General features: G+C 48.6%; 1 long non-coding RNA gene across 3 annotated transcripts in view; it reads left to right on the top strand.

Moving 5' to 3' along the window:
* The window catches only part of LOC106506054, a 262494-nt gene that overhangs the window by 217380 nt on the left and 18886 nt on the right, over nucleotides 1-26228 (top strand). The gene's annotated exons all lie outside the window — the stretch shown is intronic.

Here is a 26228-nt window from a genome sequence, read left to right as displayed (position 1 = left end):
TAGGGAATATTAGAGCTGGGAGGCCACCTAAGGACCACCCAATCTTTCATTTCCCCTTAAAGAGGAGGAAGCAGAGGTTCCAAGAGGTTCAGGGCCTTGTCTGATCACACATCTAATAATGACAGTGCTGGGATTCAAGGCCAGACAGGTGAGCTCCCAGCTCCTCCTCCCCTCTGCTTATGCTGCCCCTCTAATACTTGCTCGAATCATTCAACGGGTAGAAAGCCAAATTAGGATCTCTACTCATTTTCTAGGTCTGTCATAACAAAACACCACAAACTTGGTGGCTTAAACAACAGTATTTTTTTAAATTAAAGTCTAGTTGATTTATAATGTTGTGCCAATTTCTGCTATATAGCAAAGTGACCCAGTCATGCGTGTGTGTATGTGTGTGTGTGTGTGTGTGTGTGTGTGTGTGTGTGTGTGTACACATTTCCTTTCTCATATTATCTTCCATCATGGTCTATCCCAAGAGACTGACTATAATTCCCTGTGCTATATAGTAGAACCTCATTGCTTATACCTTCTAAATATAATAGTTTGTATCTACTAACCCCAAACTCCAAGTCCATTCCATTCCCTCCCCCAGAAATGTCTTTCCTCCCAGTTCTGGAGGCTAGAAGCTCAAGATCAAAGTGTGGGCAGGGTTGGTGCCTGTAGAGGGCTGTGAGGGGGAATCAGTTCCATGCTTCTATTCTAACTTCTGGAGGTTTGCAGGCCACCTTTTGGCCTTCCTTGGCTTGTACACCTATCACCCCGGTTTTGTTTTCTGTCTTCATCTTCACATGGACTTTTCCATGTGCCCAGGTCTATGTCTAAACTCCCCCCTTGAAAAAGGACACCAGGCATATTGGCTTAGGGGCCCACCGACTCCAGTATGACCTCATCTTAACTACTTACATCTGCAATGACCCTATTTCAAATAAGGTTCTGGGGGGTTAAGGCTCCAACATATACATTTGGGAGGACACAATTCATAGCAAATCCATACAAACTCTCATCTTCTAACACTTAGGCTATCCTCTTGTTATCCAGCACAACTTTCAATTTAACAAATCATACATTGAATAAAATATGAACTCTTAGCAGCCTGGAAGGAACTATGCCAACTTTAAATAATTGAATAATCGACACCAGGAGTCTGAACTACTGCCACATAAATTGGTTGTGCCTCAGGCCCGTTCTCGCTTCAGCAACCAATGGCCTGCAGTCGTTTGAAGGGGATGGAGAGTCAAAAAATCCAGAGAGAGAGGAGAGGAAGGGTTTAAACTCCAGATCCATGTCTGACATATTATTTACTCGGAGGTTTATTTGCAGTGTCCATCACCACGCTAGGTGTCAGCTCCATGAGGGCAGAACTGGAAATATTTGGTCGACATTGCTTGTGACAGCACGGTGAGGCTTAGCAAGGCCAGGTCCCCTGCTGGTGGAGCTGTGGCTGGCCCACACGCTTTTAACCATGTGGCAATATGGATGCCTGGTTTATGCATTTCACACTGGTTTTCTCAACTGAACTGTCAGCTCTGTGAGGGCAGAGACCCCCCTGTCCCACTGCCATCTCAGAATGCATCTTGATCAGAAGCCTCTGGGCTCTGGAGTAGGTCTCATCGTGACCCACACCTTCAGCCTCTTTCCCACGACTGAAAGCTCAGAGAAGCCCTCACGCAGGCGGCGTCCGTTCTGTAGAGTTGCTCTGGAAACACAATGCTTCACTGGGGCCTCTTACCCCCAATCCTCTGCTCCCCCACCCCCATCCTTTTCTCCTTGTGTAATTAAAGGGAAAATGTTCTGCATTCATTTGTGTTATACTTTATCAAATAACGGAGAGATGAATTAAGAGGTCCATATTTCTATTTCAAGGTTCATGTGCTTTCACAAACTGTGCAAGTTGTGCTCTTAAAACTTGCCGCGTCAGCAGGAAGTCTTCACTCAGAACACAGCCATCTCCCCTTCCTCTTTTCATTCCCCAGCACAATTTCTAAGCAGATGTGATGGGCGATGGTCAGGAATTCGGCAGAGATAATTGTGAAAGAATCCTCAGAGCGTCCAGGATTCTCTCCCTCTCTCCCACATATTGCACAAGAAGTCCTCCTGAGAAAGGGGTGCCAGGCTCTTAGCTCAACTAATCGGAATACAACAAACATTTGCTTAGTACCTACTGTATACAGAGAGGCCTGTAGTAGGCACCACTGGGGAAGTGGAATTGTCCGTATCTTCCATTTCTATATTTCTTTCTAGTTAACACAGCATGTCTACATTCATAGCTACATTGAATCCTTGCAAAAACACTCTGGCATGGATATTATCATTATTTTTTGCTACTGCTGTGAGGAAACTGAAGTTGAGAAAGATTACATACCAGGGGTTCTTCATATCCAGTGGGTCAAAGACCCCCTTGGTAGACTGGTGAAGTCTATGGACCTCAACTTAGAAAAAATTTTCTTAATGCATGAAACAAAATTCATAGACTCATAAGGACCATCAATGATACTGAAATACAGTTTTCAAAATGCTAGAAAAGCCTGATATAGTCATTGATGTGCTTCTTTATTAAGGTGTTAAATAACAAGATTCTAATAACTATTTTAATTTTAAAGTAGTGACTTGGATATATCAGAGACCCACAAGCTATGACCTAGATCACCACTTATTTTTGCAAATAAAGCTTTATTGAAACAGAACCCCACCCCTACTCCCCAATCGTTTTCCTATCGTCTATGGCTGCTTTAGAGCTACCACAGCAGAGCTGAGTAGTTGCAACAGAGTATGCATGGCCCATAATGCCTAAATTTTTAGTATCTGGACCTTCCCAAAAAGTTGACTGATTCATGTTGTGTTCAATATTTTGAGATAACTGCAATTTCTACTTCTGAAGAAAAATCTTAGCTACTGCAAATACTATTGTGGTTTGATGCTTCCATTTATAATTGAAGCATGTCAACTTTTTTTTTTTAGGGCCATACCCATGGCATAGGAAATTCCCAGGCTAGGGGTTGAATCCGAGCTGTAGCTCTCACAGCCACAGCAATGTGGGATCTGAGCCGAGTCTGTGATCTATACCACAGCTCATGGCAACATCGAATCCTTCACCCACTGAGCAAGGCCAGGGATCAAACCCACCTCCTCATGGTTACTAGATGGGTTCGTAACCCACTGAATCACAAAGGGAGCTCCCGAAGCATGTCATTTCACTTTTTCAAGTTCATGGGTCCCCAGAATTCTATCCATGATGCTGATGGGGCTTAGAATTCAAACCCAAGTTGCTTCTGGTTCAGAAACCAGCATTTGTCCTACAACTCCCTGATGTCTGGTACTTGAGAATCTTAGTCTAGTAGAACACACACACACACACACACACACACACACACACACACACACGCCTCTAGGAAGGCAGCCCCTCTAGGCTATCATGAGGAGTGAGAGTGTCATGGAACTTTGAGGGAGGTAGCAATGCTCAATCTTTTTGCCTTCTGTAGTCTTTGCTGAATCCAGGGTCACCATATGACCAAGTGGGTGAAGTGTACTCTGGCTCAGCTTCCAAGCCTGCTAGATAGGGTGGGATAGCCTTTCTAAATTCCTCCCAAAAGTGCTCTGGGTACATCTTATGAGCAATATGGACGGGTGGATGTTTGGACTCAGAGGGTGCTTATCAATGTGTAGTCAGTAACAAACCCAGTTTCACTGATGAGTTGACTCTCAGATTGATAGTAATAAAGAGGGAAGACCATTGTTATATTGAGGGATTTTAAAGACTTAACTCTGCAAATTTCCATTCACCCATTCACTCATTCACCTCTTCCTCCCTCCTTCCTAAACAACCCTCATTAATTATCTACTATATGCCAGTCTCTTAGCTAGGTGCTTCTCTGGTATATATGAATTCAGGGAAATTTAGTCCTAGCTCTGTAATTTCCTAGCTATGATACCTTGAGTAGCTTCTACTCTTTGCTCTCTATTAGCCCATATATAAAATAGGAATTGTAAATGTACCTGCCACCCACCTCAGATCTGAGGTGAGTCCAAGGAGATAATAGATACAAAGTGAGGGGGAAAAGTTGTTTCAGACATTGAAAGAAGGGAGAGAGCTCTATATAGTTCAGGTTAGCTGGGCCGATTCATAGAAGTGGCTCTGAGTAAGACCTTGAAATATGGACAGAATATGAAGCGGTCAGAAGTTAGCAGAACCCAGAGGTACCATGAGTGAGGCTAGGAGGCTGAGAAGGAGCTGTGTAATCTGGCTGTTTCCCTGAGGAGCTGTGACACTCAGCCCACTCCCTGCTGAGACTTTAGAGCCAGCCGGGAGGCATTGTTATGAGACTGTGTTTATTATTATCATCCTCATCAACATTATTATCATTATTAATATGATATTTGGAGCATTTATGCACATTAATTTTAAACAAGCATGTGCAGTGGCAAGATCTGATGCTGCTACCAATAAACAGCTATAACGTGGATCTTTAATTTACATAAAATCATTTATGCTAATTTAATTAGTCCTTTGTTTACAACTGAGGCTCACTCACCACTGGGCTGTGAGATATGCTCTACTGCAACACACTGCAGGGCTGGAAGCCAGGCACATGCATCCAATGAGCGAGGCTGTTCCTCCTACAGAGAGGAAAGCGTCATTGCTCTTTTGTGCGAGGACACACTCAGATTCAGTAAGTCCTTATTTGCAACTTCATCTCTGTACAAAACTGTGCTGGCTGCTGTCCTGTATTTAACTGATTTAGTCCTGACTGACAATCATCTTGTGAAGAGGATCAGAGAGGTTTTACATCCAAAGCAGTATCACACAGCTACCAAGTAGTGAGAAAGATATGAAACCCATGGGTATCTATTTCTCGTTTCAGCCTCTCTCTACATTCTTATGACAACTATTAAATGTGAAATGCTATCCTGGCTCAGTACATGTTAGATACTCAAAAAATGCTGGTTGAATGAATGAATAGCGCTGTCCCACTTAAAAATGCTTTCAGGTGCATTTTCTCCCTGACACTCTGCAGCAGCCCTGAGAGATGGGTCTGGCCAGCTCCACTTTGTAGAGGAAGCTGAGCAGGTGGGGTAATGGAGAGGGCATTGCACTGCAAACTCAGAGTTCTGCATCCTCCTGCTGATTATGTCATTGATTTATGCCCTGACCTTGTCTTGACCTTGACTCTGGTCAAAGCGCTCCCCTCACCTAAGTTCCTGCATTTCCCCATTTGTGAGACAGAAAGAAGGATCCCTTGTCCTTCTAATCTGACGGGCAGAAATAAAAAAAATGAGAGTGTGGAAGGGACTGTGCAGGGTGCCTGAGAATTATAAGGTGGCATTTGTCAGACTTGCCTTGGGAAACCTTGAAAAATTGAATGGAAACCACTGGGCTCATTCATCTCCTTTTAACAGCCCCATGTCATCCAGCCTGGTCTTTTCCATTCCTGCTCTGTCCAATCCTGACAACATAATTTAGTTCCAGGGAACTTGAATAGAACACAGCGGACTGATATTTCTACGCACTCTGGCCTTGATTAATTCCATCAGGGCAGCTGCGGTGAGGATGAGGAGCCAAAGAGGACGCTTTTTGGGGCACCCCAGCCTCCTGTGCTCACTGCCTCTCCCCTGCCTGGGGGCTCCCCCCTCCCCAGTCCCTGCAGACCCTGCTTCTCGCCTCCCTCCTCCTGCTCTGAGTCCTTTACCTGGGCTATCTGATCTTCCTACTATCCAGCCACCCATTCTGCAAACACATGGAGTGTTTACCACAGCCAGGCAATGGGGATTTAGAATTAAGTAAGGACCAGCCCTGTCCTTCAAGCATTCAGTCCCAGGAAAATGAAGACCAATGGATGTGTGAGCAAAAATGGTTCAAGGGAGGAGGCAAGAGCTAGAACAGGGATGGAAGGATGTGGAAGTTAATGGAAGGAAGAGCCTTCTATGCCTGGGGAGGGGAAAAAAAGGCTTTACCAAGGAGACGGTGTTCTACAGGGAGTTTCAGGATTAGTGAAGTTCCCCAGGAGGAGGGTACAGGGAGAGGGAGGGAAGGAGAAGAGATTTCTGGTAGCGACTGCAACAAAAGCAAACTCAGGAGGGTCCGAGATACCCAACTGGGGAGATACCCAGGGCTGGTGAGTGGTCTGGGTGGTCCTGGGAAGTGGAGGGATGAGGTGGGGTCAGGGCCCAGAGTGGAGACAAAAAGGGAGGGGAATGGATCGAGTCCCCTCTTTAAGGCAGATACTGATGGGTTTCCATCTGCTGGGGTTTCAGTGCATGCCTATCTTTGGGAATGCACCCAAATCTGCAGGGGTGGGGGGAGATGAAGACATTGAAGGATTGGTGAGTAGGGAGCTGGAAGGCAGATAAGGGGAAATTCCATCCACATCCCATCTCAGTGAGAGTGGAGGTAAATCTCACATACTGGCAGGTGGGGGCGGGGAGCAGGCAGCAGGGACAGGTTCAGAGCAGGTGTTTTCCTTCCATCTGTGTGAACAGAGACAGAAATCTCAGTTCTCTGAAAACCGTGCATGCTTCTCTTTTTTGTGGATTTTCTGAAAAACATGCATTCATCCAGAACTACCTAGAAATGGCTAAACACACACAGGCCCCCTTTCTAATATTCCACACAGGGGTGCCCTTCACCCATCACAGAGGAGGCGTGAGTATCCGGCCCTGGAGGCACCCCTGTCTCTGCCCAATAGCACCGCACTGATGGCTTCTTCCTGTGGATATCAAGATTTATTATGCCTCAAAATCAAATAATGACCTTGGCTTTTTGTCCATCAATATATGACCTTTCAAGTCAATAAACCTGGATATGCTAGTCAGTGGTTACTTATTATTTCCCCTGTCCTGAAATGGAACTCTCAGACCCCAATGCTTGCATGGGTTGAACCACAGTGATGATCTGTTTATAAATCCCTGCACTTGACACTTGTGATTTAAGAGTTCGTGGGCAAGCTGCATGGTTTCTGGGTCTCTCTCTCCCTCCATCAAAAGCCACTTATGGCAGGTTTACCTCCCTTTCTCACTGAGAAACACTTTAGTCTTGGACTACCGATGGTCCAAGGCCAGAGGGGAGCATGGCATACATCTCCAAATTTATCTAATGCAAAAGGGACATGGATACCTTCATTGGGCCAATGGAAGGATGGCAGTCTAACAATGGATTGCACACTTCTAAAGTACCTATGGCCTCTGAGAGTCTGGGAGGAAGTAAAGTGAGCGTTGAGCTCCCAGAGTTTCTGGGTTTGATATATTGGTCTTCCACTATTAGCTGTGTAGCTTTGGGTAGGTTCTTTCTGTTCATCCTCTCTGTGCTTCCACTGCCTTACATGCAAAGAGAAATAACCCATGTAAGTTGCTTAAACAATGCCCTTGACGTTGAGTGGACCAAGTCCCTCATTCAGGCCAATGAAATTTAAACAGCAGGGACAGGTGTCACTTCTGAATTGGGATCATGAAAAGCCAGTGCATCGTTCTCCAGTCTTTCCTGCTGCAGTCATGACTGAGAAGGTCATATAGGGAAGCTTTGGGTGGCGAAGGACCTGTCACTGCATGGAGACCACCCAGTCTGGAGATTTGCCAGGATCTGCAATGAATGTCCTATGGCAGGAAACAAATCTTTGTTGTGCTAAGACGCTGAGATTTCAGAGCTACTTATTGCTGCAGCATCCTCAGATGCTCCTGACTGAGATGGTGCTCAACAAATAGTAGTGATTATTATTGGTAAGGTTGTTACTGTAACAGAGTAGTAGAAGGCCCTGGTCTTCCTGCCTCCGCAGCAGCAGCAGACACTTGACTTGACCATCAGGAGTGCTTGTGCAAACCCAGCTTGGCTATGGGTTCTGCCCTGATTTCCTGCCTCTGTCTGATAATTTGGCTCTTGCCTCTCCCCTTTGCCTCTTTCCCTGCAGCCCCCCTCACCCTCTGAGACTCTACCGCCATCTTTTTATTCCATTAAATGGTCATTTTATTGATGCCTAGATCAGTTTACCTGATGCAGGTAGGATGGGGGAAAAGCATGCCACCAGACGCCAAGAATCCTGGATTTAAACACGGACTTAGCCTTTGTCTTTTTCTGAGCTTCTGCCCAAGCTGGGAGGAACCCTCCCTGCAGCTCATGGCACCTGGTTACCTGGGCACTGGCTCTGGGCACCTTCTCGCCGCCCTAGGTCCTCCTCAAGGGAAGGGACCTGTCTTCATCCTCCACAGCCAGCTCACAGCGTGATGGGTGCTCCATAAATGCAGACTGACTTAAGAATGATGTTAAAGAAGAAATGCTTGTCATGATGATCTGTGCTGTCACAGCCTCAGAGACTGTTTTCCAGCAACTACTTGCCGGAAAGCTGGTGTTTATCTGTGAGCACCAGCAGGAGTGATGGTCCTGCACCCACCCAGAGCAGCCCCGAGGCACCTCTTTGGAAGCCCAGAGCTCGAAGGAGCACGTTTGGGGAAGTGCTGCCCTGCTCCAAGCTCCTCATCTTGTAAATGGGGTTGCTGAGGCCTGAAGTCATCCTGGGAGCTGCCAAGATGCCATCCTAGATCCATTACCCTCCAACCCTCTTGTACATCATCTTGTGTAGCTTCATGTCATTTGAATCAACTATCTCCTACATGACTTTCAAATGTGTTTGATCCCTTTCTACAAGGAAAAAGTGACCCCCTTGAGTGGGCTCTGAAGACAGTCACAGGTGGAGCATGGGGTCCTTAGCCTAAGGCACGAGAGGTGGCATTGCCCAGCTTTGGATCCTGGGCTCTATTGTTTATTAGCTCTGTGACCCTACTTAGGTGACAGGTTACTTCTCCTCTTGGAGTCTCAGCTTCCTCATCTGTTAAATGGGGATAACCATAAAACCCACACGCAGACCTACTGTGAGTATCTGATGAGATGGCACCCGAGATGCACTCGGTTGGTGGCAGGGCACACACTCAGGCCTCAGGGGTGCCATGTGACCGGCTGTGTGCCCTCTGCAAACCCACTGAGCTCATCTGGATTCTGTGCAGAACAGCTGCTGTCAAGTCAATCATTTTTATTTACTTCTAGAAAGAGCTGTCTCCCGGGGGGAGGACAGGGCCCATGACATGTGGAAACCAGACCAGAAAGTACTGGTGGTCTCTCATTTCACCTGGCAAGCCCTGCTCCACCTCCAGGTCCCAGTGGAATGTCTCGTCTCCTGGGAGAAGCCCTCCCTGACCCCCTCAGGTGGTTACATGAGCATGTCCCCTACCCTACATGCCATGCTGTTCTGCCCCATGTAGGACCAGTCACCGCTGTCACTAAATAAATGTTTATGAATTGTCTTTCATCTCTTCATATCTGTCCTCCTTTATGAGGGCAAAGGAGCCTATTTTGTGTCACCACTACTAAGCACAGTGCCTGGCACATGGTAGGGTGTCCATAAATATTTGTTGATGAACTAAACGGTTCGAGGCATTGTTGCTTAAATTCCTGCCATATGCTGGGTTTAGAACTGGAGAAGTCATATATGTGGTCCTAGACTCATATATGCAAGGTTTGCAGGCTGCTTTGCTCCTAAAAGGGAGCCAAAAAAAAAAAAAAGCCACCATGGACCAAAAATATTTATGAGTGCAAAGTGAGACTCAGAGAGGGTTCGTAATTTGCTCCTAACCACCCAGCCAGCTAGTTGTAAATCACAGCTTGAGCCTGGTTCTGAGTAACTCTAAAAAATCACTCACTTTTCCTTTCATCATCACACTTCCAGTAGATTCCAAATTTCAGTAAGCATCAGAATTCCCCAGGGCTTTTGTAAAAATGCAGATTCCTGGGCTTTCTCCTCAAGGCTACTATTTCAGTAGGTCTGGAGGCAAGGCTCCCCCTTGGACGTACAGGGCCCTGGGCCAGTACCTTTTTCTTTTTTTTTTTTGCAGACAAGGCAAAACACTTTGAGTCACCCCAAATCATGTGAACATCATTCTACTGTCCCAATCTCATGTGATCCTATGAAAGAAATACTTTGCTGGCTAGTAGGAGCAGTTTCTTTGCCAAACTGTCTGTCTGGTACAAGGGCTGTCATAGGACCCTGGGGTGGGCCCACTGGTATGAGTGCTAGGAGCCTTAGGGGGCATCTGGTCAACCCTCAGAGGCAGTGGGGTGGTAGTAGAGGGAGAACACATTCTCTGAGCAAGAGAAACACATGGGGATTGGGATTCATACAGGACCTGGTCCAGGCAGGGGAACCCCATACAGATGGCATTATGAACCCGGCCAGTCCTGGGCACCAGGAAGGCCCTCCAAAGCAGGAGCTCCTTGAAGCGTGAGCCACGTGGCAGGGGAATACTGTCAGAAGGAGACCTGGGAGCCTGAATTTCCACCAGCACCCTGGGGGATCTTGATGCAGAGGTACTGTGGGTCATAACTTTGAGAAACATCGAAGACTATGTTCTGCTCAAGGTCGGAAGAGCTTCTGAGAACCAAAATCAGTCAGGGATGGAGGGGTTCCTGCGTCACCAGTGAGCTCTTTGGTGACAGGTCACAGGCCTGTGGGCTCTCTACCTAGCCTGGTGGCTGTCACCCCCTGGGTCTCTAATAGGAGGAGGGTGGAGGGCATTGGATGGCGACTCTGCCTCCCATGGACCCCATGGGGTCCTCTGGTCAGATGGGCCCTTGGCAGGCTCCTAATTTGTCTCCTCCTCACAGTGCCAGTATCAGCTTTCTGATGCAGAGGGACCCCAGTAATGAGTTTCTATTAAAAGAGCTGAATCCCAGCTCTCGGAACTCAATGTTCAGAATAAACAATGGGGCAGAATCCTATTAAAAAAGGCTTCCAACACGGACAAATTAAGCCCTTGGGAATGCCTTACAAAGAATACATTTTTCCAGTGTCGAACCAAGATCAATAGAGAAAAACAAATAATTTCAAGTGGGAGTCGTCATAATGATACCCAGGTAGAGGCAGGGGTTGGGTGCGTTATTTTGGCCCGAGGACACCCCGGCAGAGATAATGAGGGAGCAGAGGAGGGAAGCTGGTAATGGGCGTGAGGGGTGTCTGGGTCTCCCAGGAGGCTGAGCCAGGAGGATGTCGCGTCTCATTTGTCTCTCTCTCCGGGGGATGGTTAAGCCTGCAGTGCTGCTCTCAGCCCATGGAGGGCTTACACAAGGCTGGGGAGGGGGGCGGGAGACAGGCTTTGTTAGCCGGGGAGGGGGTAGATCTTATCTCTGCTTAGGCAGGGCAGGGGCGTTGTGTTTGCCTCACTTCCGAGCAGAGTGAAGATGCCCAGACATCTGCACACATGCCTGGATTGTCACCACTAAGGCTCTACCCCTCCTCCGCTCTCTCCACTTGTGACTGCTCTGTGAATATCACTCCCGCACTATCCAATTTTGTTCCCTGGAGCCAAGTAAAATCTTACCCATCATTCCAGGCTGATCTCGAGTTCCTCCCTCTTCGAGAACACGCTCCTGAATTCCTGCTCCTCTAGATTCCACAGGGATCTGAGTAATTCCCTGGAGTGTTTCAGGAATGCAAGAAGGCTCCCTGCCTGGCACATCTCTGCCCATGTTCCCTGCTGGGGGCTGTCCCTGTGCTGTTGATTATCCTGTTGATGCATTAGGTCAGTGCCGCCTTCTCCTTCCAGGAACCCCTGTATTCAGCCCAGCTCAGCCCACAATCACTAAGCAGTGCTTGGTAGTTTCCATGCCAGGCTCTGAGAAACCCAGGTTGACCAAGGCATAGGCTGGGATCCTTTAAAAGTTGAGACTCACCTAGCTTTCCTATGCGGTCCTGTTGCCTCCATGAACAAATGAGGAAGCAGAGATCCTGAGGAAAAGAGTGACATGGTCAGGGGTAAATAGCCAGTGGGCAAAGGAGAATTCTAGAACCTGGTTCTACTGCCTCCCTGCTGGCAGAGGAGGACTGAGGCCCTACTCCATGCAAAACACTTTTCTGTCTGCTCTCTCTGTATTAATGCACTTAAGTTGCACTTATCCCAGGTAGCTATTGAATTTTCCCCCATTTTATAGGAAACTGGGGCATAGCGAGGTTAAGTACCTGGCCTAAGCTCTCGAGCTTCAGTTGACAGGTCTTCTGCCCCTAGCCAGCTCTCTGGCTAGCCTGCCCACAGCCAGCGAGGACTGTGGAGGCTGGGGCATGGTATAGGCAGACCTAGAAAGAGGACAGGGACCTTAGGGAGGCCTTTGGAGCCTGGGCTGCAGTGGTGAGCAGGAAGCAGAGGCAGGCTCTGAGTTGCTAGTATTCCTGGCTTAACTCAGGTGTACTCCTATTGGTTGGTCCTGGAGTCAGTTGGGGCTGCTCCTCTGCGGCTGCCCTGGGTCATCTGTGGTGAATGTAATTGTATATTGCTTCACTCAATAAAGGCTCTGAGAAGTCCTGCAGCAGCTTTCATTTTCCCAGGGTCTACCATTCTTCCGTGGCAATGAACACCCTTTCTTGCCACCTCAGAATGACTTTTAATATCCCTTGACCCTCCCCTCAGGAAGTTCACCTCTAGGCCTCATGGCTTCGAGGCCAGGACTGGCTGTTTAGAGAGAGATGTTGGTGACCAGGACTTGGAATGTACAGTGGCAGAATCAAGGCTGTGGATCTTCCTGGAGACCAAGGGAGGGAGAGGATGTCGGGTGAGGAGGAGGTCAGCGCTGCAAATGCCTCAGATGCTGAGGAGGGGGAGGTGTGAGACGGCCGGCAGATATGGTGAGGAGGAGTCTGGGGCATAAATCGCATGCAGGCGCCCGCATTGGTTGCTGGTAGGAGCTCACACACGTCCAGTCTGCTGCCCTCCACTCCCCCAGCTGAGCTGTGGAAGGTGCACTAGGATGGAGTGGAAACGGGGGGCGGGGGTGGGGGCTGGATGGGGGGGCTGGTGTTGCTTAAATGTGCATGCCTCCCGATGCACCAATTCTACTTCTGTCTGCCTGCCTGACAGAAGCACTTTCACATGCATTCCTGGAGGCCTGTTCAAGGGTGTTTATTGCAGCCTTGTTAGGCAGAGTCAGAAATGGCAACAACCTTGATATCTATCAGGGCGAGAATGGCTGGAAGCCTCGTGGCGGGTCTGTATTTCAGCAGTTAGAAAGAACGGCGGAGCAACTTAGGTAGTGAGACAGGAGGGTCTCCAGGAGAGTGTGAATGAACAAAGCTCAGTGCACAGTGTATATATAATATGATCCTCCTTAAGTGAAAAAAATACACATGGCTGTGCACATGTACCCATGCACTCAGGTGCATCTGCACACACAGACACACACAATCGCAGACGGGTGCACACATGTACTCACACTTGGACAGAAGACTGAGCACTGGTGTTGAGAGAGCAATCTCTCAACCCAGGATTTCTCTGAATCTTTGTTCTGTCACTTACTAGATCTGTAACCTTGGGCAAATGTTTTAACTTTTCTCTACCTCAGTTTGCTCATCTGTAAAACATGGATAATTATATTCCAACCTTGAGAAATTATTGAATGGAGTAAGTGATTTCTTGAGTTAATACAAGCAAAGTCCCTGTGAGAACGCCTGGCCCAGAGTAAGGGCTAAATGGGTTAGTGGTTGCTGTGACCATATTTCGTGGATTCTAACACACACATCTCTTTTCACATCTTAAACCACCCATCGAGATATGGTTTACAACTGATAGATCTTAACATCAAGTCGTAGTTTCATTGACAACTCCTCCCCCCGCCCCCCCCCTTTTTGGGGTCTTTTTAGGGCCACATCTGCCGTTTATGGAGGTTTCTGGGATAGGAGTTAAATCGGAGCCGCAGCTGCCAGCTTACACCACAGCAATGCGGGATCCGAGCCACCTCTGCAACCTACACCACAGCTCACAGCAACGCCGGATCCTTAACCCACTGAGTGAAGCCAGGGGTCAAATCCTCGTCCTCATGGATTCTAGTCAGGTTTGTTATCACTGAGCCACAATGGGAACTCCCCTTTTCCCTTCTTGGTAGCACATAAAACAAGGGAGCATCTTATAATTGGAGACACCCTAGGCACAGTGACAAAGAACACTATTTCTGGGAAATACTTACTAGGGCTATAGACATTTGTGTAGAAGCATGACCGGTAAACTCTGGGACACACACATCCAGCTCATACCCGTGGTTCCCTCAGGGAAGAATGCTGGTGAGGGGGGTGTCAGGAGGCCTGCACCCTTATCAGGGCTGCCTTAGTGTTTTACAAGCAGCGCGTACTCATGTTTACATGTGGTTTCACTTAGCGTTGCTTGGCTGCAGCCGGCAGACACTAACACTGGTTAACTTAAGCAAAAAGGAATTTATTGGCAGGATGTCGGGAGCTCACAGAAGTGACAGGAGCCCAGAAAGCAGACTTGGAGAGGGGCCGGGGCCCAGGCCTCTCCCAAGGGCCTGGATTAAGAACCACAGCCACCACCTGGTAGCGGGAAACATCTGGTCTGCATGCCACCACGGCTGAAACCGATGACCTCTAATCTTCTCCGCTGTCTCTGGGTTCAGTGGCTTTGGCCATTCTTGTGGGTTGTCCATCATCTGATGACCCCTCTTCCCTAGGCTTGAGAAATCCTCTACCTTAAAAAGTCTGGGAGAGGAGTTCCCTTCGTGGCACAGTGGTTAATGAATCTGACTAGGAACCATGAGGTTGTGGGTTTGATCCCTGGCCTTGCTCAGTGGGTTAAGGATCTGGCATTGCCATGAGTTGTGGTGTAGGTTGCAGACGCGGCTCGGATCCCATGTTGCTGTGGCTCTAGCGTAGGCTGGCAGCTATAGCTCCGATTTGACCCCTAGCCTGGGAATCTCCATATGCCACAGGAGCAGCCCAAGAAATGGCAAAAAGACAAAAAAAAAAAAAAAGTCTGGGGGAGAAGCGACAGAGTCAGCCTCCTGTTGAGGACTGAGAGTGACAAATTCCTGTGGTCCCAGCATCCTTTGCAGCTCCCCGAATGGGTCAACCTCCGAGCTCCTCCCACACATTGAGCCAAGAGCAAGCAAGGCCAGGGAACAGGGACAAGGCATATCTCTGCTGGTGCAGGAGGTTGGAGACAGTAACTGCAGAAGCAAAGTCCACTTTCGGGGGCAACACTTGTCAGTGCCTGGCAAGTTGTATCACCCTGTGCCTAGTGATTCAGCAGCAGTATCCTCACTGCACTGGCTTCATGAGGACAATTTGGCTGTGGTCAGCTGTGCCCTGACCTCTTTGTGTGTTTCTGTGCCTGGTTCTCATCCTTCCCCATGGGTCTGTGGGTCACGTCACCTCCTTTTGAATAAACCCGCCTTCCTGCTCCCATCCGACCAAGTTGGAGGCTGTTTCCAGCAACCAATAAGCCTGGCTGACACCCTGCGTCACTCACTGCAGATGCAAAGTCCCAGAAGAGATGGCAGGACACGTGCCTGCTCCCTAGAGCAGACCAAGAGATGTAGGGAGCTGGCTTTTTTAATGGGAGGCAGAAGACTAGAATTCCCCTCCACCAAGACCACACACAATAGGGAAGAGGCAAGTTTCAGAAGGAAATCAAGCCACTGTTAATGAAAGTGCTGGAGGGGCGGCCAGCAAAACATGACAAGCATGCATTACTTTTGTTTGATGAAAATAATGCAGGCTCTGCTTGGAGGAAACAGTGATTCATTCATTCGTTCATTCAACAAACTGATTGCAAGTCAACTATTCACAGACATGGTTGGCCCTGGGACATAATAATGATAGCCCTTCTGGAGCCTGGGTCTGGTGCTGGTACCAGCTCAGTAAATAAACAGGAAAAGGCAGTGGGTGCAGTGCCAAAACACCAGATGGCCTAGGCACTGTGGCCTTGGAAGGAGGCAATCAGGGAAGGCTTCACAGAGGAGGTAGCAAAAGAGCTAGACCTTGAAGGAGAGACAAGGTGGGCAGGGGTTGTCAGGCTGACGAGCAGCGGTGCAGAGGAAAGGGGCAGGGAAACAGCATGTGCTCAGGCTCAAGGGGCACCCATCCAGTGCTCATGGAAAGGAGGGAGCCTTGGGGGGCCAGGTGTGGCCTGAGGCTGGGGCATGGGATGGCCGAGCATTCGCAGGAGGGCAGATGCAGGGGTAGATGAGACTGGGGGTCAGGCTGGAGCCAGAAGGCTAGGACCTTGAATGCCAAATGAAGATGAGTCTTCATTCCATAGCAAAAGTGTTTTAAATGGGAGAGACACATCATTAGATTCATCTTTGAGAAAGATTATCTGGGTGGATGAATGAAGAATTGGTGGTGCAGGGGAGGGAGGGACGGTGCAAAAAGGAAAGAGAAGGGTAGGCACAAGTTTAATCTCAGAGTCTTGGTTTTGGAAAGGCGAGTTCCTCAGCCAGTAGTTACCCCAGCTGCCAGTCCTGCCTCTGCCTCCAGCTTGCTGAGCGATTGGATATGTCACTTCCCTTTATGGCTACAGCAATTTCCAGTAATTCTCAGTGGAATCCCCAGGGCTTTCCCAGAGCAGTTCCACTTGGCTCTGTTTGGTATAAGGGGGTTGCACCTAAGATTTTGTCCTCTGAATGAGTCTGCTGCTAAGACTCCATGTGTGAAGCTTCTGGACCAACTCTCCAAGTTCCCATGAGTCTCTGACATCTTAGGCTGACCGACTCATTCTGGTTTACCCTGGATGTTCCCTGCAGTAACTCAGAAAGTCCCAGGCTGAAACCCCTTAGTCACAAACAAACTAGAGGGCTGCCATCTTATATCCTAGATCCATGAATCTAACACCCTGGTTTTGCCTGAAGAGACAGGACCTTGGCATGGAAGAGGTGTTAGAGGTGAGATGGAACATCACGGTCAAAGTCTCAGATGGGGTAGGAATGGGATGGCCCAGGGCTTCGGTGCTTGCAGAGGTGTGAATGTGGGAGACTCCATGGCAGCTGGAAAGGAAGTTGAGCTCCAGGAGGAAAGAGTGGCAAATCCTGGGACCCTGTACATGGCTGGTGCTGCCAGTCCTGGTGTGGGATTTGCTTTTGACTGTGTGTCATGGAGACTCCAAAGAACACCTGCTTCAAGAGTGATTTATTTTTCTCATGAAATATTTTGTCCAGAGGGCCAAAGTCCAAGGATGGCAAGGTGGCTCCATCAAAGCCACTGAAGACTGGGCTTCTCCAGCTTGTCCACCATTTTTGGTGTGTAGGGTCACATCCATGTCCCTGGAGCTCAAAGAAGTGGCAAGGAGGAAGGGGCAGTGCCTATAGGAGAAAAGCAAGCTTTCTAGGCACCCCTTTCTGATGCCTGCTGCTCTCATTGGCCAGAATAGTCTCAGGGTCTCCCCTGGTTGAAAGGGAGGCTAGGAAATGTAGTGCTTCAGTGGATTTGAACAAATTCGGGAGTTCCATTTGCAAGAAGGGAAGGGGGACTGGATGTTGTCTACGCAGCTACCTGAGTCTACCCACTGGGTCTTACAGGAGTCTATGCAACACCAAGCCACCCTAACTCCCCAACGTGTGACCCCCAGTCCCTGCCACAGGGCCCCTCATGGCCATTGCTTCCAGTCGTGACATGAGGTGTAGCAGCTGGGCCTCTCCTCATTTTTCCTCCCAGCAAAGCCAGATGCCAGGTGGCATGGCCCCATCTCCTGGCGAGGTCCAGGGGACTTTGGCCCATCCCTGGGGAAGGCTGCCTCCCCTCCTGGTGGGCTTCCTGTGGCCCAGAGCCCTGGCCTCCTTCCCAATGTGAAGTGCCCTTCCTCCTCCAGCGCCTACCCTGGGGGGAGTGGGCCATCTGTTTCTATTTCATTCCATGTTACTCATCAGGATATGTTTGCCAGAAGTTATTTGATGTTCAGAAAGAATTCCAAAGCTTTTGAAAAGAAGTAAATAAAATCTTTTATCCCCCAAAGAGTCGTGAAATTGGGTTTGGCTGAAGGGATGGTGGGTGCCCATGGGCCATCCAGCAACCCCATTTGACACAGGTGGCTGGGGCTCCGGATTTGCCCCCACCCTGTCCCCTGCCAATCACTCTCCCCCACATCCATGGGCTCCCCTGGGGCTCCTGGAACTCACCCTTGTTCCTCTCCTAATGCCCGAATTTGGGAACAGAAGAAGGCTGCCAGTGGGGGACACCCTGGCCTGTCTCCTGCTCTCCAGCCAAAAAAGCTTTTAAGGAGCACTCCACCCGACTCATGGTCTTGTCCCTGGCCTCCCTGTTGAGAAAGCATGAGCTCCAGGGAGAAGGGGCCTGGACCTAGGACTCAGTTCTGTGTTCTCTGCTGCGGTGGCAGCTTACAAAGGAGAACGGTGCATTTCTCATGGTTCTGGGAAGTCTTGTTCAGACCTGTGGGGTCTGCTGGTTACAAGGCAAGGGGATGCGGTCTCTCTTCTCCTCTTTTCTGAGCTATGTGGGTAAGGGACGGAACCCAGCTAGTGTTAGGATATCCAGAAAGAAAAAGAAAATGAACCTGCCCTGCCAGACCTGACCTGCAGGGTCAGAGGGGCCACCTCTATCCTAGCATCACCATCTCTGGAATCCACATTGCCCCCTGCCTAGATACAGAGGTGACACTTACTTCTTCTCTTGGTGCCTTATGGCAAGGCTGGAGTTTTCCAGAGAAGTTTCGCTAAAAAATCAAATAGATGGGTCCCTGGCAAGTGCCAAATCTGGAGGTTCTTTTGGCCACATAGACCTCCATCTGTACCTAGTTACCTTCAAACATCAGCTGGATGAATGCAGCGCAAGAAGGCACGCTCCCGGGGCGGAGGGAGGCTGTATCCTCACCCTTTCTTTTGTAATCATGCCCACCCTCTGGTCAAGCCCCCAAGACAAGTCCATGGCTGGTGGGATATGGGCCCCCTGTACCACAGCTCCCGCTGGGGGATTCCGGAGGGCTGATCTTCCCCAGACGTCGCATCACGTCGCATCGCAAACCCTGCAATTCACGCGGAATCCCTCCTGGAGCCTCACTCATGACAGCTTACAACTCTGACTATTAAACATTGATCACTCAAAATTTAACATCCCATCTTCCCTTTGATATCCTCAACTGCTCTCTGCATAAGACAACAAGCGCTTTCTGCAGCTCAGCGTGAGGGAGGCCTTCAAAGGGGCCTCCCCGCTCGCCACTCCCAGCAGCTCTGGTGTTCAGCATGCACAGCCGACGACGAGTGAGAAGGATGAGGATCCCCTGCTGGCCCCGTCTGCGGGACTCAGGCTAGCAGGCAAGCAAGCCCCCCGGATTAAGATTCTGGGGTGATTCTAGGGCAGAGCCTGGCCTCGGGGCCACACTGCCTCCTCTAGAAGCCGCTGTGCGTAACGGGAAGTGATTTGGCTGGAAAGTTGAGCAGAACTGGCTTTGAATGCCGGCACACTCCTTGCTAGCTCTGGAACCTCAGGGAGAGCACTGTGTCCTCACCAGTGAAACGAAAACATGACACGTCCATCTCAGTGAAGCCCTTGATAGAGTTAAGGGGAGGCTGGATGGAAGAGTGCCTGGTCCAGAGAAGGTATTTAGGAGACAGTGGACTGGCTTCCCCTCCGGAGAGAAGTTTGGTTAAGCCAAAGAGTGCAAGCACATTTGTAGGAACGATGCCTCAATGGCTTCGTGAAACAGGTGATTTGGAACTCTTTAGAAGGTAGCCACTTGCATAGACACTGCTGACAAGCTGATTACAAATTATTACCATCCTCTCACTCAATCAGGCTCCCAGGGGGCTGCATTTTATTAAAACTATATTAATTAGTACCGTGACCATTTGTTAAGCCTGACATGAACCAGGCCCTGGGCAAAGTGATTTCCCTGTGTCACCTCGTGTAATTGCCACGTCAACCTGTATAGTAGGTTCCTTCACTGGGCCCTGTGGACAGAAGAGAGTCTTGAGGATGACAGAGGGCACACCTCCAGGAAATGGCAAAACTGGGGCTTCAAACAAGGTCAGTCAGATGCCAAAGTCCACGCTATTCCTCTGTCTTCTAATTGTGCTGGCCTTGGCTTAAGGCACTCTTACTTCATGTACCTGAAGACAACTGACGTTAACGAACCGCGCGCAGATTCTGCCAGGGAGCCTGTGAGTGTTTCTCTCCAGATGGAGAATAGCACAGTCATGTGTACGCCTGTGGGAATCACAGCCTCCCAGCTGGCTGGAGACTGTGTCACGTGACCCCCACAGGATCCCACTTGGCTCCCAGACCACCTAGATGAGAGGGGTCTCGGGGCCCTGGCAGTTTGCATTAGAAGACCTCCCAGCTTGCTGGGCCCAGCACATCCAAGGCAACACCATTCCGTTTCATACACCACGTTTTAGAACTCGCCTGTGCAAGGAGCATCACCAGGCTAGAAATAACGAGTACCCAGCACAGGTCCCCTCACTTCCCAGCCCTCGTGAATGGATCATGGCACTCCTTTCATCCAAACCTTGATGTGGCCTCCGTCCTCCCTGACACCTGCCTCCATTCTAATGGTTTTAGTCAGAGAGTTACTGCCATCCCTGTGCCAGGGGATTTTCACAGGTGGAAAGAAAGTCCATTGCCGTGAGGCAGGGTCCAAGCCATGGGGAGACTGGAAACCTCTTTCTCTCATCCCAGCTCATCCTACACTACATCCCTGATGCTCAGACCATTGGCACTGGCGCTGCCTCCTGGGTTCACATCAAGTCCGTTTGCCCCTTTGTCAGAGACTTGAGAGTGGCATTATGCCCCCTGAGTCTTCTGTTTCGCAGGCCAAATGGCTCCGGGTTCTCTCTCTCTCTCTCTTTTTTTTTTTCTTCTGTACCCACGATATGAGGAAATTCCAGGAATAAGAATGGAACCTGGGCCATAGCTGTGACCAGAGCCACAGTGGTGACAATGCTAGATCCTTAATCTGCTGTGCCACCAGGGAACTCCTCCAGGTTCATGCTTTAAAAATTCCTTGAAGGAGTTCCCGTTGTGGCTCAGTGGGTTAAGAACCCAATTAGTATCCTTGAGGATGCAGGTTCAATCCCCAGCCTCAATCAGTGAGTGGACCCCTGTTCCCACCCCCCCCAATCCTGCATGCTCAGGGAACCCTCTTCATGCCCCCCAGAAGGAGATCAGAGTGACGGAGTATGGTCTGTCCCATTCAGCCTCCAGGGCCTCTTACAGCCAGGTCCTCACCCAACAGCTTACCTTGTGCCACAGGGAAACTACTGATTTCCCCTAAAATTGCAGGTTTGAGCTCTAGAGCTTGATAATACTATTTTCTAAGGTGTTATTTGCACTTGTCAAGGGCAACAGATATTTTCTTTTCTGGAGAGAAGCTCTCATATCGTGAAGGTTCAGGCTTACTGAGCAGCTTTCAAACCCCTCCACGTGGCGAGTCTGGGCAGCATCACTGGAGAGGTCTGTTCAGTGGCACCCTTCTTCCCATTTCCATCAGACAGTGTCCACAGTCGCATTTGACACAGCCCACAGCCCCTCCCTTCCCAAAGCTCTCATTGAACATTGAGTCTGTCGTCCTTGCAGGCTTTTTGACTTTCTACCCCAGCAGGAAAGGCAAGGTAATGAGGTAGGAGAAGAACTGGATTTTGAGCCTGGGTAACATACATCATTGACCCCTTGATGGGGGGCAATGCATTTATTATTTCCAAAACTCAGTGCTTTGGGAAATGAGGTTACTGCTGCATAACTCAGAGTGTCTCTGGAAGGGCCGAATGTAATGGCATTTGAGAAGTGCCAAGCATGGGTATATAGTAGGTGCTCGATAAATGTTAATGGGAAAGAGAGTTGCTTCCAGATGTGGGGAAGACGGGACATCTGGATATCAGACTGATAATAGCTTGTAAAGGATCTATCGATAAGAGGTTCCAGCTGGGGCAAGGGGTGGAGAGCTGTAGAAGCAAAGAGTAAGTCCTTTGGGCCCGAGAGCCTCCCACACCCACTCTGAATTCTCCAGCCCTGAGCTGGCGGTCTGGCTGTGAGCACCAACCTCTCTAGGCCAGCTGCACCTAGGGTCACCGCAAAAAAAGAAAGGATCACGGTCAGCCTCGTCCTGACAGCCCCCAGAGATGGATCACCTTTAAGTATCCCGTCCCACCACGCCAGAAAATTGACAGGACCCTAGCAAAGCCATTAGAGATCTGCTCAAGCTCAAGGACCACGAGGTTCTAAATTTGACCCCAGGAGAGGTAACAAATTAACCCATTATGCCCTGTTAACACCCCTGCATGGCTTCATTTGTCATAATGAGCTGCTACTTCGAAGAAGTGGGAACTGGAATCAGGGCCCTGGAGGGTGTTGCAGGATCCTGTTTCTGAGCTTGGCTGCTGCGGGACTCCCCTGGGTAGAGGGAGACGTGGTGAGCGCTGACCGTTCTGGCACCGTGTTGGGGGCTTTATGTCCAGCCTGCAAGCAGAGAGCATTATGTGCACTGAGCAATGAAGGAACTTCAAAAAAAGACATAACGGGCTTGGGTGAGCAGACTAGGACTAACACCCTTGTCTGGCCACAGAGCTGGCTTTGTTCACCTTCATCTGATGGTGGTCGCAGACAGGCATTAAGTGAAACGCTCTGCACATCATGTAATCCTTGTAACTGTCTTACCAACAGAGGTTGCTCTCATCCCCATTTTTTCTTTTGATTTTTATTTTTTTTAAGTTTTATTGGAGAATAGTTGACTTATGATGCTGCGTTAGTTTCAGGTGTACAGCAAAGTGAATCAGTTATACATTCACATGTCTCCATCCTTTCTCAGATTCTTTTCCCACATAGGTTATAATACAGTATTGAGCAGCGTTCTCTGTGTTATACAGTAGATCCTTATTACTTATATAAGTAGTGTGTAAATGTTAATCCCAGTCTCCTAATTTATCCCTCCTCCTGAGTTTCCCCTTGGAAACCATAAGTTTGGTTTTGAAAGCTTTGAGTCTGTTTCTGCTTTGTGAATAAGCTCTTTTGTATCATTGTTTATTAGATTCCACATATTAGCAAGCAATATGATATTTGTCTTCGACTTCACTTCATATGATAATTTCTAAATGCCCATCAATAAAGGAATGGATAAAGAAGATATGGTACATAAATACCATGGAATATTAGTTAGCCATAAAAAAGAAAGAATTAATGCCATTTGCAGCAGCATGGATGGACTTAGAAAATATCATCCCCATTTTTGAGATGAGGGAACTGCATCTCAGATTGAAGGGGCTTGTTCCAGGTCACACGTGCAGTTCAGTGTAGAGCTGGGTTTTGAGCCCAGGTTTGTCCATTTTCAGGACCCCCCCCACACACACTGGTCACCATTCCCTTAGGCTTCTTGCTTAAAATTAATCCATCTCTCTCACAAACTTTACCAGGCAGTTGTTATGAGCAAGGCACCTTGTCAGACCCTGCTTGGAGTTACAGAGATGGCTGTGCCAGGGTCCTTGCCCTTAGGAGTCTGATCCGTCTTTCCAAACTCAGCTGGACCTTCTTGGTCCTCTGTTGAGGGGCACCCTGAGCCACCCTGGATTTCCTCTTTTCTCTTCTCCGAGTTCATGTGGTGGCCAGAACCCTCCTGGGGCACCTGAAGAGACAGGACAACCCTCTGGGAGCCATGCCCATGAGGGAGCCCAGGACTCCTGCGTCCGTGTGTCCTCCACTGGCCACTCTATGGGCCTTTCCTGTCCATTAGCAGGAACCCACACAGACTAGGCTAGGTTGTGCTGGCCCAACAAAGACCTCAAAATCTCGGGAGTTGTAGCTGTAGTTGACTGAAACAAGGTGTTTCCCTCTCATGATACACATGCAAAGATGGCCAGCCAGGGAGCTCTGCTCCTCACGGTCACCCCAAGATGCAGCCTGAAGCTGGTCCATCTGCTCCTGGCTCTCACTGCCACTGAGGAGAGGAAGGCCGTGTTGCAAACCATGCACTGTCTTTTAAAGGCCTGCCTGTCACCTCCGGTCACATCTCTTTGGCTAAAGCAAGTCACCTGACCTGGCTATAATCAAAGTGCTGAGGGGGTGCTGCTGGGAGGAGAGCTAGGCTATGGCCAGCTATATCATGAGCAGCCCCGGGGCCACCCTGACAGGTGTCCATCATCAATACAATAAAACCAAAGCAAGGTGTGGGAGTTCTGTCGCGGTGCAGTGGTTAATGAATCCAACTAGGAACCATGAGTTTTGGGGTTCAATCCCTGGCCTTGCTCAGTGGGTTAAGGATCCCGCGTTGCCCTGAGCTGTGGTGTAGGTTGCAGATGTGGCTCAGATCCCTCATTGCTGTGGCCCTGGCGTAGGCCAGCAGCAGCAGCTCTGATTAGACCCCTAGCCTGGGAACCTCCATATGCCGCGGGAGCAGCCCCAGAAAAGGCAAAAAGACAAAAACAAAACAAAACAAAACAAAGCAAGGTGATGATGTTCTCACTACAGAAGATTGTGAGCCTGAGAACTCCTGCCTCTTTGTTCCAAAGGGAGATCAGCAACATTACATTACATTACAGGTATGTTAGAGACGTATTAGCTTCCAAATGAAACTTCCTGTTTCACTGAATTGCATTTAACACATATTTATGGAGAGCCTTCTATGTAACAAGTTCTCCTAAGACAAAGGATACACCAGTGAATAAAACTGGCAGAAATGGCTGCCCTCCTGTTTTAAAGCCACTGAGCAGTAGGAATCAAACCTCTCAGTGACACACGGCAAACATGGTGTTATAGAAGAGCTGCTGGAGACTGCAATGGGGTGCTTTCTCCACGTGGGACCCAGTGTCACTGGAAGCTCCAGCCATGCCCTCAAGCTCCCTTTATGTGTGTCTCCACAGATGGGAGCCCCTCCCTGAGCCCTTGTGCTTTGGTCTCTGCCGTTATTTTATTTAACCTATTTATTTTTCATTGGAGTATCGTTAATTAACAATGTTGTGTTTGTTTCAGGTGTACAGAAAAATCATTCAGTTATATATACCTGATATGGAGGAGAGTTCTCTGTGTTACACAGTAGGTCCTTGTTGATTGTCTACTTTATATACAGTAGTGTGTATGTGTTAATCCCAAACTCTTAGTTTATCACTCTTCTCCCTTTCCTGTTTGGCAACTGTGTTTGTTTTCTATGACTGTGAGTCCATTTCTGTTCTGTAAATAAGTTCATTTGTATCGTTTGTTTAGATTCCACATATAAACAATATCATATGGTTTTGTCTTCCTCTGGCTTACTTCATCTAGTATGATAATCTCTAGGTCCACTCCTGCTGCTGCAAGTGGTATTAGTTCACTCTTTTTTAACGGCTGAGTAATATTCCTATATATATGTGTGTATATATATAATCTTCTTTATCCATTCATTTGTTGATGAACATTTGGCTTGCTTCCATATCTTATCTTCCTTTGCTTTAAATGAAAACATGGCTGGATTTCTCTACATTTAGCAAAAGCCACAGAACATGAGCTTTCTCACTCCCTCTGTCAACTCCCTCTCTCTGTCTTTGCGGACTTGTTTCTTCCTCACAAAGTCATATGGCCATTTCAGGGCCCCAGACTCTCTCTCTGGTGGGGGAGCTGTGCCTTATCATCTCAGGACATTCAGTACACACGCACCCCCCATGTGTATGTACACACACGCGCACATACATATATACATATATATGTATACATAAATTATAACAATTATGAGATGAGTTGTGGATGCCTTCTTGACACAGGACATTAGTAGGTGACATGGTTGGAGACCCCATTTGTCAGGCATGGTTCCAGCTGCTTTACATGTCCATGGGTTATCTTCTCATCCTTAGAAAGAGCCCAAGTGGTAGGACTTGCTTGAATTTCCATCTTACAGGGGAAGCAGTTCAGGCTCAAGTAGCCTAAGGAGCTTGCCCAGGTCATGCAGTGCTGGGTCGAGGCCAGCGAGGCAGCCCTTGCCTGTCACAGGCTTTGCTTTTTGTCTTCCTGCAGGACTGCTTCTCTGCTCAGGAGCCATTGAATTAAATATTTATTCCTTTTCAGTTTGCACTATTCTTTTCTTAATTTGGAGTGTGTGTGTGTGCCCATGTTTCTAAGATTTTCATAGACTTTTTGGTGCCAGATGTATAAAATGGCCTCGCTTACTCCTTAAACAGACATCTGTCACATGGGAAGCTGGCAGGCACCCTCATTCCAGGCTCCTGGGAGGAGTTAAAAAGGTGCCACATCATGGAGAACAATTTAGAGGAATGGGTCTCTAAAATAAAACATGTGGATAGATGTTCACGTTTGCTCAAAGATTCAAGTTCTGAGATATTCGCCACAGTGTTGTTTAAATTATTAATAGCATTAAAGATCTGGAAGCTACTATGTGCTCCATAGTAGGGGACTGTTTAAATAAATGATGGTGCATGTGTGAAATGAAATACTACCCAAGTGTTCTGATGGGAGACCAGACATGACTTGGGGTAGGAATAGTAGTTGCAGAGCACT

The sequence above is a fragment of the Sus scrofa genome, chromosome 14, assembly GCF_000003025.6.
Source record: "Sus scrofa isolate TJ Tabasco breed Duroc chromosome 14, Sscrofa11.1, whole genome shotgun sequence".
In the NCBI taxonomy this organism is placed as follows: domain Eukaryota; kingdom Metazoa; phylum Chordata; class Mammalia; order Artiodactyla; family Suidae; genus Sus; species Sus scrofa.
The sequence above is the reverse complement of the archived record's forward strand: the minus strand, read 5'-3'. Positions and strand labels throughout refer to the sequence as shown.